Consider the following 13,377-nt stretch of genomic DNA (forward strand, 5'->3'; position numbering starts at 1 on the left):
TGAAGAGCTTGTGACCGCTACCTCTGATTTCCGTCCAGATGTTGCGGTGACAAGATGGTAGTGCAGGTCCAGAGTGGCGTCCGGAAGAGCTGGGGACATTGGCTGGTAAGTACACTGCTCAAAAAAATAAAGGGATCACTTAACCAACAGAATATAACTCCAAGGAAATCAAACTTCTGTGAAATGAAACTGTCCACTTAGGAAGCAACACTGACAATCAATTTCACATGCTGTTGTGCAAATGGAATAGAAAACAGATGGAAATTATTGGCAATTATCAAGACACACTGAATAAAGGAGTGGTTCTGCAGGTGGGGACCACAGACCACATCTCAGTACCAATGCTTTTTGGCTGATGTTTTGGTCACTTTTGAATGTTGGTTGAGCTTTCACACTCATGGTAGCATGAGACGGACTCTACAACCAACACAAGTGGCTCAGGTAGTGCAGCTCATCCAGGATGGCACATCAATGCGAGCTGTGGCAAGAAGGTTTGGTGTGTCTGTCAGCGTAGTGTCCAGAGGCCGGAAGCACTACCAGGAGACAGGCCAGTACACCAGGAGATGTGGAGGGGGCCGTAGGAGGGTAACAACCCAGCAGCAGGACCGCTACCTCAGCCTGTGTGCAAGGATGAACAGAAGAAGCACTGCCAGAGCCCTGCAAAATGACCTCCAGCGGGCCACAAATGTGCATGTGTCTGCACAAACGGTTAGAAACCGACTCCATTAGGATGGACTGAGTGCCCGACGTCCACAGATGGGGGTTGTGCTCACAGCCCAACACCGTGCAGGATGCTTGGCATTTGCCACAGAACACCATGATTGGCAAATTCGCCACTGGCACCATGTGCTGTTCACAGATGAAAGCAGGTTCACATTGACCACATGTGACAGACATGAGAGTCTGGAGATGCCATGGAGAGTGATCTGCTGCCTGCAACATCCTTCAGCATGACCGGTTTGGCAGTGGGTCAGTAATGGTGTGGGGTGGCATTTCTTTGGAGGGCCGCACAGCCCCCCATGTGCTCGCCAGAGGTAGCCTGACTGTCATTAGGTACCGAGATGAGATCTTCAGACCACTTGTGAGACCATATGCTGGTACGGTTGGCCCTGGGTTCCTCCTAACGCAGAACAATGCCTGACCTCATGTGGCTGGAGTGTGTCAGCAGTGCCTGCAAGATGAAGGAATTGAGGCTATGGACTGGCCAGCCTGTTCCCCAGACCTGAATCCGATTGAACACATCTGGGACATCATGTCTTGCACCATCTACCAACATCACGTTGCACCACAGACTGTCCAGGAGTTGGTGGATGCTTTAGTCCAGGTCTGGGAAGAGATCCCTCAGGAGACCATCCGCCGCCTCATCAGGAGCATGCCCAGGCATTGTAGAGAGATCATACAGGCACATAGAGGCCACACACACTACTGAGCATCATTGCCTTGTCTTGAGGCATTTCCACTGAAGATGGATTAGCCTGTAACTTCATTTTCCACTTTCCACTGATTTTGAGCATAATTCCAACTCCAGACCTCCATGGGATATTAGTTATGATTTATCTTGATAATTTTTAGGTTTTATTGTTCTCAACACATTCCACTATATAATGAATAAAGATTTACAACTGGAATATTTCATTCAGTGATATCTAGGATGTTGGTTTTTGATCAGTATATAATTCTAGGCTTATTTTCTAACAGTACATATTTAATCCCTTGGTATTTCTTGCTTTGTTTTACTCACTCTGGGATCTTTCCTTTTTTCAGCACACTCTTCCTTTTGTAAGTAATTCACACTCTGCTCTGCCCTCCATTCCTTAGGAGGTACGTGAAGCGCTTGATGGCCTTTCAGGCAGCATAGGTCTAAGTTGCCATCATTTAGTCTGGGGTTTGGGTTTTCTCAGGTCATGCAGGAACCACTAGAGACTTCGGGGTCAGGATCTCTAACCTGTACAGGAATCGGCAGGGTCAGTGACAGATTTTTTGTATGTTACCTATTTTCCTGATTGAATTGCTACACTATCATAACACAATGCTGACACAAAAAAATGCTTTAGTGGTGCTTTATGAAATATGCCCCCTGTTGGATGGTTCAAAAAGCAAAAATGAGGATGGTGGACAAATTGTGCACCAACTCTTTTACAGCATAAGAATTTAGTGTACATCCAACATGACATCTAAATTTGTAGAGTACTAATGATCTAATATCAAGCAAAAAGTGAAATTTCAGGATTTTTATGGATTTGGAGAATCCCTTTTGGTTATTGTGACACAATGCATTTGCAGTGGGCAAGAATACAATTGTAAAGTGTGTTACAATGTTGCACACAACAAGCTGATGTTTCTTTAGCTTGTGAAAATAAATATACAACATCCTCACCATGAATCCTTTTGTATACCCTCACGTATGTGGGAGTAGAATTCCAGGTTTGTGACAGATCCCATAAAATGCTATTCAGATACTGTCATGTAAAGAACCAGATGGGAACAAGAATAGTCTGCGTTAAGCCACTGGTGATAACGTAAAGTGGAATGGGACTGATTATAGGGCTATGCAGCAGTGGAGTGAAGTGGGTGTTGTAGATGCCTGTGGAATGAAGTACAAAAAGTAACACAAAGTAACCCTAGACCTAGTAAGATATGACATTGTACATGGGCCCTAGAAGGGGAAACCTGCGTTATTTAATCATGCACCTCTGGCTGCTCTCAACCCTCCCCCATCATTGGCAGTAGGGATTTCTGATTCAATGGGAAATAATAGTGAGTTGCGGTAAGTATTTGATCACCTTTCAACCAGCAAAAATTCCGACTCTCACAGACCTGTTATTTTTTCTTTCAGAAGCCTACTACTCTGCACTCATTACCTGTATTAATTGCACCTGTTTGATTGATTAAATTCTTTACCTGTATAAAAGACACCTCTCCACACACTCAATCAATCACAAACCAACCTCTCCACCATGGCTAAGACCAAAGAGTTGTCTAATAACACCAGGGACAAAATTGTTGACCTGCATGAGGCTGGGATGGGCTACAGGACAATAGGCTAGCAGCTTGGTGAGAAGGCAACAGCTGGCACAATTATTAGAAAATGGAAGAAACACAAGATGACTGTCAATCTTCCTTGGTCCATGCAAGATCTCACCTCGTGGAGTAAGAATGATTTTGAGAAAGGTCAGGAATTGGCCCCAAGAACACCGTCCCAACCGTGAAGCATGGTGGGGGAAACCTCACACTTTTGGGATGCTTTTCTGCAAAGGGGAGAGGATTACTGCACCATACTGAAGGGAGGATGGATGGGGTCATGTGTCTTGAGATTTTAGCCAAAAACCTCCTTCCCTCAGTAAAAACATTGAAGATGGATTGTGGCTGTGTCTTCCAGCATAACAATGACCCAAAACACACAGCCAGGGCAACTATAAAGTGGCTCCATAGGAAGCATTTCAAGGTCCTGGAGTGGCCTAGCCAGTCTCCAGACCTGAGCCCAATAGAATATCTTTGGAGGGAGCTGAAACTCAATGTTGCCCAGTGACAGCCCTGAAACCTGAAAGATTTGGAGAAGATCTGTATGGAGCAGTGGGCCAAAATCCCTGCTGCAGTGTGTGCAAACTTGGTCAAGAACTTCAGGAAACGTCTGACCTCTGTAATTGGAAACAAAGGTTTCTGTACCAAATATTAAGTTCTGTTTTTCTATTGTATCAAATACTTATTTCATGCAAAAAATGCAAATTAATAACCGTATGTAAAAAATCAAACAGTGTGATTTTCTTGTTTTTATTTTTAGATACTGTCACTCATAGTTGAAGTGTAGCTACAATAAAAATTACAGACCTCCTTTCTTTGTTGGTGGGAAAGTTGCAAAATCGGCAGTGTATCTGGAACACCCGCTAGGACCTTGGGGTACTCTCTTTACCTTTTACTGGTAGTATGAAGCCACAGTCCAGGGTACGGATGACAGGTGATGGTGAGGTCTGGCCAGCCTGGAAGTGATTCGGAAACCCCCTAGTCAGGTGGGGTTGGAAGCCTTCCTTACTGCGCTGTGATTTAAGTCCCTTGCTGCCTAAAGCTTCACACAAGGTACACACTCTCTCTCTCTCTCTCCTGTTAGCAGGACAATATCCGTACGGCAGGCAACTCGAGCCTTTTTACAGTGGTCCCAGCTTGTGGCGACTCAGGGCTCTATAGGTTGCTGTGCCTTCGGGTCTAATGGTGGACAGGCGACTTGGAATCTCCTGCCCGCTGGTTTCTGCTAAGGGCCATACAGTTACACCCACACTCGTAATTCCGGCTTCCGGTTTTCTGCATTGATCCTGGAGTGAGCCTTCTCGCAGCTCCATTCCCAGTATCCTTCCTCTCCTTTGCCTCTTCTCCCCTCAGTCTCCTACAGACTGCTCTGTCTCTCTCTCTCTTCTTTTTCCAGGAACTGCAGAACGTCTTGTCTGCACGGCCCCAGCTTTCCACTCCTCACTCCTCTCTGACAGACTGACCCTATCTCCTCCTCCAGCCAGAATATATGTGGGGAAGTTCCCCTGAATCCGGGTCTCGAGCTCCTCCTTTTGGCCTGAAGTCAGAACAGTGTTGTGTGTACTTGTTACCTGTTAAAGGGATCCTCCTCGCTTCCAGGCATAGCGTGACTCTCCCCGTGAGGAAGGCAATACCACTGTGACAGTCGGGCTCCTGGGGTGTCACATATAAAACACTTATTTTCCCCACTACATGCTAGCCTATGTATGCAAATACATATATATGCTGCCCATATCATGTGTCCCCACCACATGATTCTTCATATATCTGTCCCCTTTGATGTCCCCATACAATGCCACCATATTCCTATGTATAATAATACCTCCATCCCTGTAGATATGCCCATGACAAAACCAGTCCGGACATATAAAAGAAGATGGACAATTGTCCATCTGTTGTCAGTGGCTGTATGCTAACGTGGTTAATTACCATGTCAGGAGACAGCCACAAACTACTAGGACAAAGGATCAAAGTGACCCTTAGTCCTGGCAGCGGCCACTGCCTCCACTTTTTGGGTGTATATCATAGATATTCCTTTATTGATGCACGGTTTTGTCTCAGTTATTGGCCGTTCATATATATAGCAAAGTAACTAGAGAATGTTAAGAAATGAGGTATTAGCCGGATATACTGTATTTTTCGGATTATAAGACGCACCCCAAATTGTGAGGAGAAAAAAAAGAAAAAAATATTTTTTAATAAAATGGTGGGGCTGCTTATAATCCTTGCATCTTATTGCTTACCGGGGGTGGTGGCTGCGGTGAAGCGGGGTCCCAGGGTCGCTGCTGGAGGAGGCAGGAGTGGGATGATGCCGCAGGCAGGGATGAGGGGGGCTCCTTTGCGGCGCACTGCTGCGGGGGTCTTGTGCTGCGGCCGGGTGTCTCCGGGTGCCCGGCGGTTGCTGGCTGGTGCTGTAGGTGTCTCCGGTGCCCAGCGGTGCTGTGTGGGTGTTCAGCGCTGCCCAGGGCTCTGCCAACATTTTGCGACAGGCCAGAGCCCCGCACTTCTACGGTTCAATGTTCGGTGGTCTCCGGGAATATGGACGCCGCCTGGGGCGGCGCATGCGCAGATGGTGATCTCGGGACCAAGATCTCGAGAGATGAGATTTCAGCACTGAGATCTCATCTCTCAAGATCTTGGTCCCAAGATCACCATCTGCGCATGCTCCGCCCCCAGCGGCGGCCATATTCCTGGAGACCACCGCACATGGAACCGTGGAAGTGCCGGGGCTCTGGCCTATCGCAAAATGTTGGCAGAGCCCCGGGCAGCGCTGAACACCCACGCAGCACCGCTGGGCACCGGAGACACCCGGACACCCCCTCATCCCAGCCTGCGGCCTACACCCACGGTCTCAGTAAGGCATGTTTGCTTTCTAAGACGCACCCCCATTTTCCTCCCAAGTTTGAGGGGGAAAAAAGTGCATCTTACAAAGCGAAAAATATGGTATGTTATTGATAGTCAAGCCTGGCATTAATAATTAATTAATACGGAATACCCACTCTAACAGCAGCGTTCAGTTTCAGTCAATATCACAGCTTTATTATCTGGTAATATGATGAATAAGACAAGTATCAGGCCGTTTATGGCTAGAAGCGCATCTTGTTATACCACGCACAACGTAACTCTCACAAGTATTGGCTGTATCACCTGCAGAAATATGTGTTTCTGAAGTCAGTATATATTATGAATACACTACTGACCCCTGTGTTGTGAATTCTGTGGCTGAATTCACTCCTGTGGTCACAAGTGGTACTGCAGCTTCTGAGCTTCCTCCCTCAGGTGTTCTGGTGAGCTCGTTAACTGCTTCATTACTTAACTCCGCCTGATGCTGCTATCCTTGCTCCTTGTCAATGTTTCAGTGTTGGATCTGAGCTTCTCCTGATTGTTCCTGTGACCTGCTGCTCTGTATAGCTAAGTGCTTTTTGCTTTTTTGTTGCTTTTTTTCTGTCCAGCTTGTCTTTTGTTTTGCTGGAAGCTCTGAGACGCAAAGGGTGTACCGCCGTGCCGTTAGTTCGGCACGGTGGGGTTTTCTTGCCCCCTTTGCGTGGTTTTGCTTTAGGGTTTTTTGTAGACTGCAAAGTTCGCTTTACTGTCCTCGCTCTGTCCTAGAATATCGGGCCCCACTTTGCTGAATCTATTTCATCCCTACGTTTTGTCTTTTCATCTTACTCACAGTCATTATATGTGGGGGGCTGCCTTTTCCTTTGGGGAATTTCTCTGGGGCAAGTCAGGCCTATTTTTCTATCTTCAGGCTAGCTAGTTTCTTAGGCTGTGCCGAGTTGCCTAGGTAGTTGTTAGGCGCAATCCACAGCCGCTTTTAGTTGTGTTTAGGATAGGATCAGGTGTGCAGTCTACAGAGTTTCCACGTCTCAGAGCTCGTTCTTGTATTTTTGGGTATTTGTCAGATCACTGTGTGCGCTCTGATCGCTAAGCACACTGTGTTTCTGGATTGCCTTCATAACACCTGTCATTAGCAAACATAACAGTACAAGGAGCCCAAACTAATGATTCTCAATAGAGGGAAAGAAAAAGTTCTGACATCATTTTTTTTTTTCTGCTCTGTGTTCATTTTTTTTTTCCCCTAGACATTTGGGTGATTCTGGACACAGGTGTGGACATGGATATTCAGGGTCTGTGCTCTTCAATGGATAATCTTGTTTTAAATGTACAAAAAATTCAAGATACTATTGATCAGAAATCTATGTTAGAACCAAGAATTCCTATTCCTGATTTGTTTTTTTGGAGATAGAACTAAGTTTCTAAGTTTCAAAAATAATTGTAAGCTATTTCTGGCCTTGAAACCTCATTCTTCTGGTAATCCTATTCAACAGGTTTTGATTATTATTTCTTTTTTGCGTGGCGACCCTCAAGACTGGGCATTTTCTCTTGCGCCAGGAGACCCTGCATTGAGTAGTGTCGATGCGTTTTTCCTGGCGCTCGGATTGCTGTACGATGAGCCTAATTCAGTGGATCAGGCTGAGAAAAATTTGCTGGCTTTGTGCCAGGGTCAGGATGATATAGAAGTATATTGTCAGAAATTTAGGAAATGGTCAGTACTCACTCAGTGGAATGAATCTGCGCTGGCAGCTTTGTTCAGAAAGGGTCTCTCTGAGGCTCTTAAGGATGTCATGGTGGGATTTCCTATGCCTGCTGGTTTGAATGAGTCTTTGTCTTTGGCCATTCAGATCGGTCGACGCTTGCGTGAGCGTAAATCTGTGCACCATTTGGCGGTACTGCCTGAGGTTAAACCTGAGCCTATGCAGTGCGATAGGACTATGACTAGAGTTGAACGGCAGGAATACAGACGTCTGAATGGTCTGTGTTTCTACTGTGGTGATTCCACTCATGCTATTTCTGATTGTCCTAAGCGCACTAAGCGGTCCGCTAGGTCTGCCGTCATTGGTACTGTACAGTCCAAATTCCTTCTGTCCATTACCTTGATATGCTCTTTGTCGTTGTTTTCTGTCATGGCGTTTGTGGATTCGGGCGCTGCCCTGAATCTGATAGATTTGGATTATGCTAAACGTTGTGGGTTTTTCTTGGAGCCTTTGCGGTGTCCTATTCCATTGAGAGGAATTGATGCTACACCTTTGGCCAAGAATAAACCTCAATACTGGGCCCAGCTGACCATGTGCATGGCTCCTGCACATCAGGAAGTTATTCGCTTTCTGGTGTTGCATAATCTGCATGATGTGGTCGTGTTGGGGTTGCCATGGCTACAAACCCATAATCCAGTATTGGATTGGAATTCCATGTCGGTATCCAGCTGGGGTTGTCAGGGGGTACATGGTGATGTTCCATTTTTGTCTATTTCGTCATCCACCCCTTCTGAGGTCCCAGACTTCTTGTCTGATTATCAGGATGTATTTGAAGAGCCCAAGTCCGATGCTCTACCTCCGCATAGGGATTGTGATTGTGCTATCAATTTGATTCCTGGTAGTAAATTCCCTAAAGGTCGATTATTTAATTTATCCGTGCCCGAACACGCCGCGATGCGCAGTTATGTGAAGGAATCCCTGGAGAAGGGACATATTCGCCCATCGTCATCACCACTGGGAGCAGGGTTCTTCTTTGTAGCCAAGAAGGATGGTTCGCTGAGACCGTGTATTGATTACCGCCTTCTTAATAAGATCACTGTTAAATTTCAGTATCCCTTGCCATTGTTATCTGACTTGTTTTGTCCGGATTAAGGGGGCTAGTTGGTTCACTAAGATAGATCTTCGTGGTGCGTATAATCTGGTGAGAATCAGGCAAGGAGATGAATGGAAAACTGCATTCAATACGCCCGAGGGTCATTTTGAGTATCTAGTGATGCCGTTCGGACTTGCCAATGCTCCATCTGTGTTTCAGTCTTTTATGCATGACATCTTCCGTGAGTATCTGGATAAATTCCTGATTGTTTACTTGGATGACATTTTGATCTTCTCAGATGATTGGGAGTCTCATGTGAAGCAGGTCAGAATGGTTTTTCAGGTCCTGCGTGCTAACTCTTTGTTTGTGAAGGGATCAAAGTGTCTCTTCGGTGTGCAGAAAGTTTCATTTTTGGGGTTCATCTTTACCCCTTCTACTATCGAGATGGATCCAGTTAAGGTCCAAGCCATCCAGGATTGGATTCAGCCGACATCTCTGAAAAGTCTGCAAAAGTTCCTGGGCTTTGCTAATTTTTATCGTCGCTTCATCTGTAATTTTTCTAGCATTGCCAAACCATTGACCGATTTGACCAAGAAGGGTGCTGATTTGGTTAATTGGTCTTCTGCTGCTGTGGAAGCTTTTCAGGAGTTGAAGCGTCGTTTTTGTTCTGCCCCTGTGTTGTGTCAGCCAGATGTTTCTCTTCCGTTCCAGGTCGAGGTTGATGCTTCTGAGATTGGAGCAGGGGCGGTTTTGTCACAGAGAGGTTCTGATTGCTCGGTGATGAAACCATGCGCCTTCTTTTCCAGGAAGTTTTCGCCCGCTGAGCGTAATTATGATGTGGGCAATCGAGAGTTGCTGGCCATGAAGTGGGCATTCGAGGAGTGGCGTCATTGGCTTGAAGGAGCTAAGCATCGCGTGGTGGTATTGACTGATCATAAGAACTTGACTTATCTCGAGTCTGCCAAGCGCTTGAATCCTAGACAGGCCCGTTGGTCGTTATTTTTTGCCCGCTTCGACTTTGTGATTTCGTACCTTCCAGGCTCTAAAAATGTGAAGGCGGATGCTCTGTCTAGGAGTTTTGTGCCTGACTCTCCGGGTTTATCTGAGCCAGCGGGTATCCTCAAGGAAGGAGTCATTGTGTTTGCCATCTCCCCTGATTTGCGGCGGGTGCTGCAAAAATTTCAGGCGAATAAACCTGATCGTTGTCCAGCAGAGAAACTGTTCGTCCCTGATAGGTGGACTAATAAACTTATCTCTGAACTTCATTGTTCGGTGTTGGCTGGTCATCCTGGAATCTTTGGTACCAGAGAGTTAGTGGCTAGATCCTTCTGGTGGCCATCTCTGTCACGGGATGTACGTACTTTTGTGCAGTCCTGTGGGATTTGTGCTAGGGCTAAGCCCTGCTGTTCTCGTGCCAGTGGGTTGCTTTTGCCCTTGCCGGTCCCAAAGAGGCCATGGACACATATTTCGATGGATTTCATTTCTGACCTTCCCGTTTCTCAAAAGATGTCAGTCATTTGGGCGGTCTGTGATCGCTTTTCTAAAATGGTCCATCTGGTGCCCTTGGCTAAATTGCCTTCCTCCTCTGATTTGGTACCTTTGTTCTTTCAGCATGTGGTTCGGTTGCATGGCATTCCTGAGAATATTGTTTCTGACAGAGGTTCCCAGTTTGTTTCAAGGTTTTGGCGAGCCTTTTGTGGTAGGATGGGCATTGACCTATCCTTTTCCTCGGCTTTCCATCCTCAGACTAATGGCCAGACCGAACGAACCAATCAGACCTTGGAAACATATCTGAGATGTTTTGTTTCTGCAGACCAGGATGATTGGGTGTCCTTTTTGCCGTTGGCTGAGTTCGCCCTTAATAATCGGGCCAGCTCGGCTACCTTGGTTTCTCCATTTTTTTGCAATTCTGGGTTCCATCCTCGTTTCTCTTCAGGACAGGTTGAGTCTTCGGACTGTCCTGGTGTGGATTCTGTGGTGGATAGGTTGCAGCAGATCTGGACTCAGGTAGTGGACAATTTGATCTTGTCCCAGGAGAAAGCTCAACTTTTCGCCAATCGCAGACGCCGTGTGGGTCCCCGACTTCGTGTTGGGGATCTGGTTTGGTTATCTTCTCGTCATATTCCTATGAAGGTTTCCTCTCCTAAATTTAAACCTCGTTTTATTGGTCCGTATAGGATTTCTGAGGTTCTCAATCCTGTGTCTTTTCGTTTGACCCTCCCAGACTCCTTTTCCATACATAATGTATTCCATAGGTCGTTGTTGCGGAGATACGTGGCACCTATGGTTCCATCTGTTGAGCCTCCTGCCCCGGTTTTGGTGGAGGGGGAATTGGAGTATATTGTGGAGAAGATTTTGGATTCTCGTGTTTCTAGACGGAAACTCCAGTATCTGGTTAAATGGAAGGGTTATGCTCAGGAAGATAATTCCTGGGTTTTTGCCTCTGATGTTCATGCTTCCGATCTTGTTCGTGCCTTTCATGCGGCTCATCCTGGTCGGCCTGGGGGCTCTGGTGAGGGTTCGGTGACCCCTCCTCAAGGGGGGGGTACTGTTGTGAATTCTGTGGCTGAATTCACTCCTGTGGTCACAAGTGGTACTGCAGCTTCTGAGCTTCCTCCCTCAGGTGTTCTGGTGAGCTCGTTAACTGCTTCATTACTTAACTCCGCCTGATGCTGCTATCCTTGCTCCTTGTCAATGTTTCAGTGTTGGATCTGAGCTTCTCCTGATTGTTCCTGTGACCTGCTGCTCTGTATAGCTAAGTGCTTTTTGCTTTTTTGTTGCTTTTTTTCTGTCCAGCTTGTCTTTTGATTTGCTGGAAGCTCTGAGACGCAAAGGGTGTACCGCCGTGCCGTTAGTTCGGCATGGTGGGTTTTTTTTGCCCCCTTTGCGTGGTTTTGCTTTAGGGTTTTTTGTAGACTGCAAAGTTCGCTTTACTGTCCTCGCTCTGTCCTAGAATATCGGGCCCCACTTTGCTGAATCTATTTCATCCCTACGTTTTGTCTTTTCATCTTACTCACAGTCATTATATGTGGGGGGCTGCCTTTTCCTTTGGGGAATTTCTCTGGGGCAAGTCAGGCCTATTTTTCTATCTTCAGGCTAGCTAGTTTCTTAGGCTGTGCCGAGTTGCCTAGGTAGTTGTTAGGCGCAATCCACAGCCGCTTTTAGTTGTGTTTAGGATAGGATCAGGTGTGCAGTCTACAGAGTTTCCACGTCTCAGAGCTCGTTCTTGTATTTTTGGGTATTTGTCAGATCACTGTGTGCGCTCTGATCGCTAAGCACACTGTGTTTCTGGATTGCCTTCATAACACCTGTCATTAGCAAACATAACACCCCTGGCCCAGCAGGTCTCATGATTACTGAACATATCCTCCTCTTCTCCTCAAAGATGGAGTGTTAGCTCGCAGGGTCAATTCCTTTATGAGCTTCTCAAATGAGGTGAAGAAACTTCACAATACTGGAAGAAATATATGAAGGTACGAGGAAGGTTACCATTCAGCATGAGCAATCTCCCTGTGTAATACGATCTATACTTCTGAGCCAGTAATGGACGTGGATGGGGAAATGTTGACTTCAGAGTTGTCTAGAGTCAAATGTAATAGGCAACTGATTATCACCAATAAATGATACGAGGAGCATGTGTTTGTAGAAACGCAATTACTGAAAAGTGTTCTCAAGATGACAATAAATCCACAAACAATGTGAGAAGCATTTCCCTGCACGCGTTTTAGGATCGCTTAACTACTTGTGTTCTGGAAAATCATTTACATCAGTCATTGAAAATAGTCAACTATATTAGTATTTTTGACTTTCATGAACTTTTATATTTACATAATTGTTCTTTAATATCGTAAATCTACTGTCAGTTTGTGGATCAATTCCCACTGCACCACTGGTATTATTGTGTGGGTTTCTTCCGTCCACATTGCAGCCCATGGACTGTGCTCCACAATGGTTTCTGCCTGTATCGATGTCTCATCTGACGATTGATGATCATTACTTCATCCATTTGGGTTTTTTCTGTTGTGCTTGAAAGGAGCCTCTCATCAGGTTTTTACAATTTTTGCTACACCAGTATGATGCAGGAGCAGAGAATCTGATTCCAGTGATGTCACTTACTTTACTGGGGGCTGCAGGTTTGATTAAAAACTGTTTTATCTGCTGTAGATCTACCAGTTCTCTGAATGCTATGTTCTGTATAACCCCGCCCACATCACTGATTGGCAGCTTTTTGCCTATGCACAGTGTACACAGAAAACCTCCAATCAGTGGTGGGGGCGTGGCTGGTCTACCTGGCAGCAGGGTAAGTAGTTCTCTAGTGATAATCTCCTGCTGATAAAACAGTGATTTTCTAAAAACTACGGCAAGCAGTACAGTAAGTGACACTTTGCAAGAATCGGTGTCTACAGCGTGCTGACCTAAAATTAGGTAGCAAATATTTGGCGACAGTTAACCTTCAATGTTCTTCTCTGCTTCTTTTAAGAACCCAGAAACAGCTTTTTGGCTCTTATTTGACTAATATTCTTGGTGACAATTAGAAACTCTTTCATGGGTGGGACATTCACAGAGTAGCTCCCTATGGGTGGTGATGGACAATGTTCTTCCTTCTAATTTGCATCTAATTTGCATTTGCATATTCCTATCATCAGTAGGCTCCCCAAGGAGTGTTTTACAGTGATTCTCAGCACCTTCCCGCCTTCCAGTAGTTTGGGTAATGACATTATCAAC

This window comes from Ranitomeya imitator, chromosome 7 (assembly GCF_032444005.1).
Source record: "Ranitomeya imitator isolate aRanImi1 chromosome 7, aRanImi1.pri, whole genome shotgun sequence".
NCBI classification, from domain to species: domain Eukaryota; kingdom Metazoa; phylum Chordata; class Amphibia; order Anura; family Dendrobatidae; genus Ranitomeya; species Ranitomeya imitator.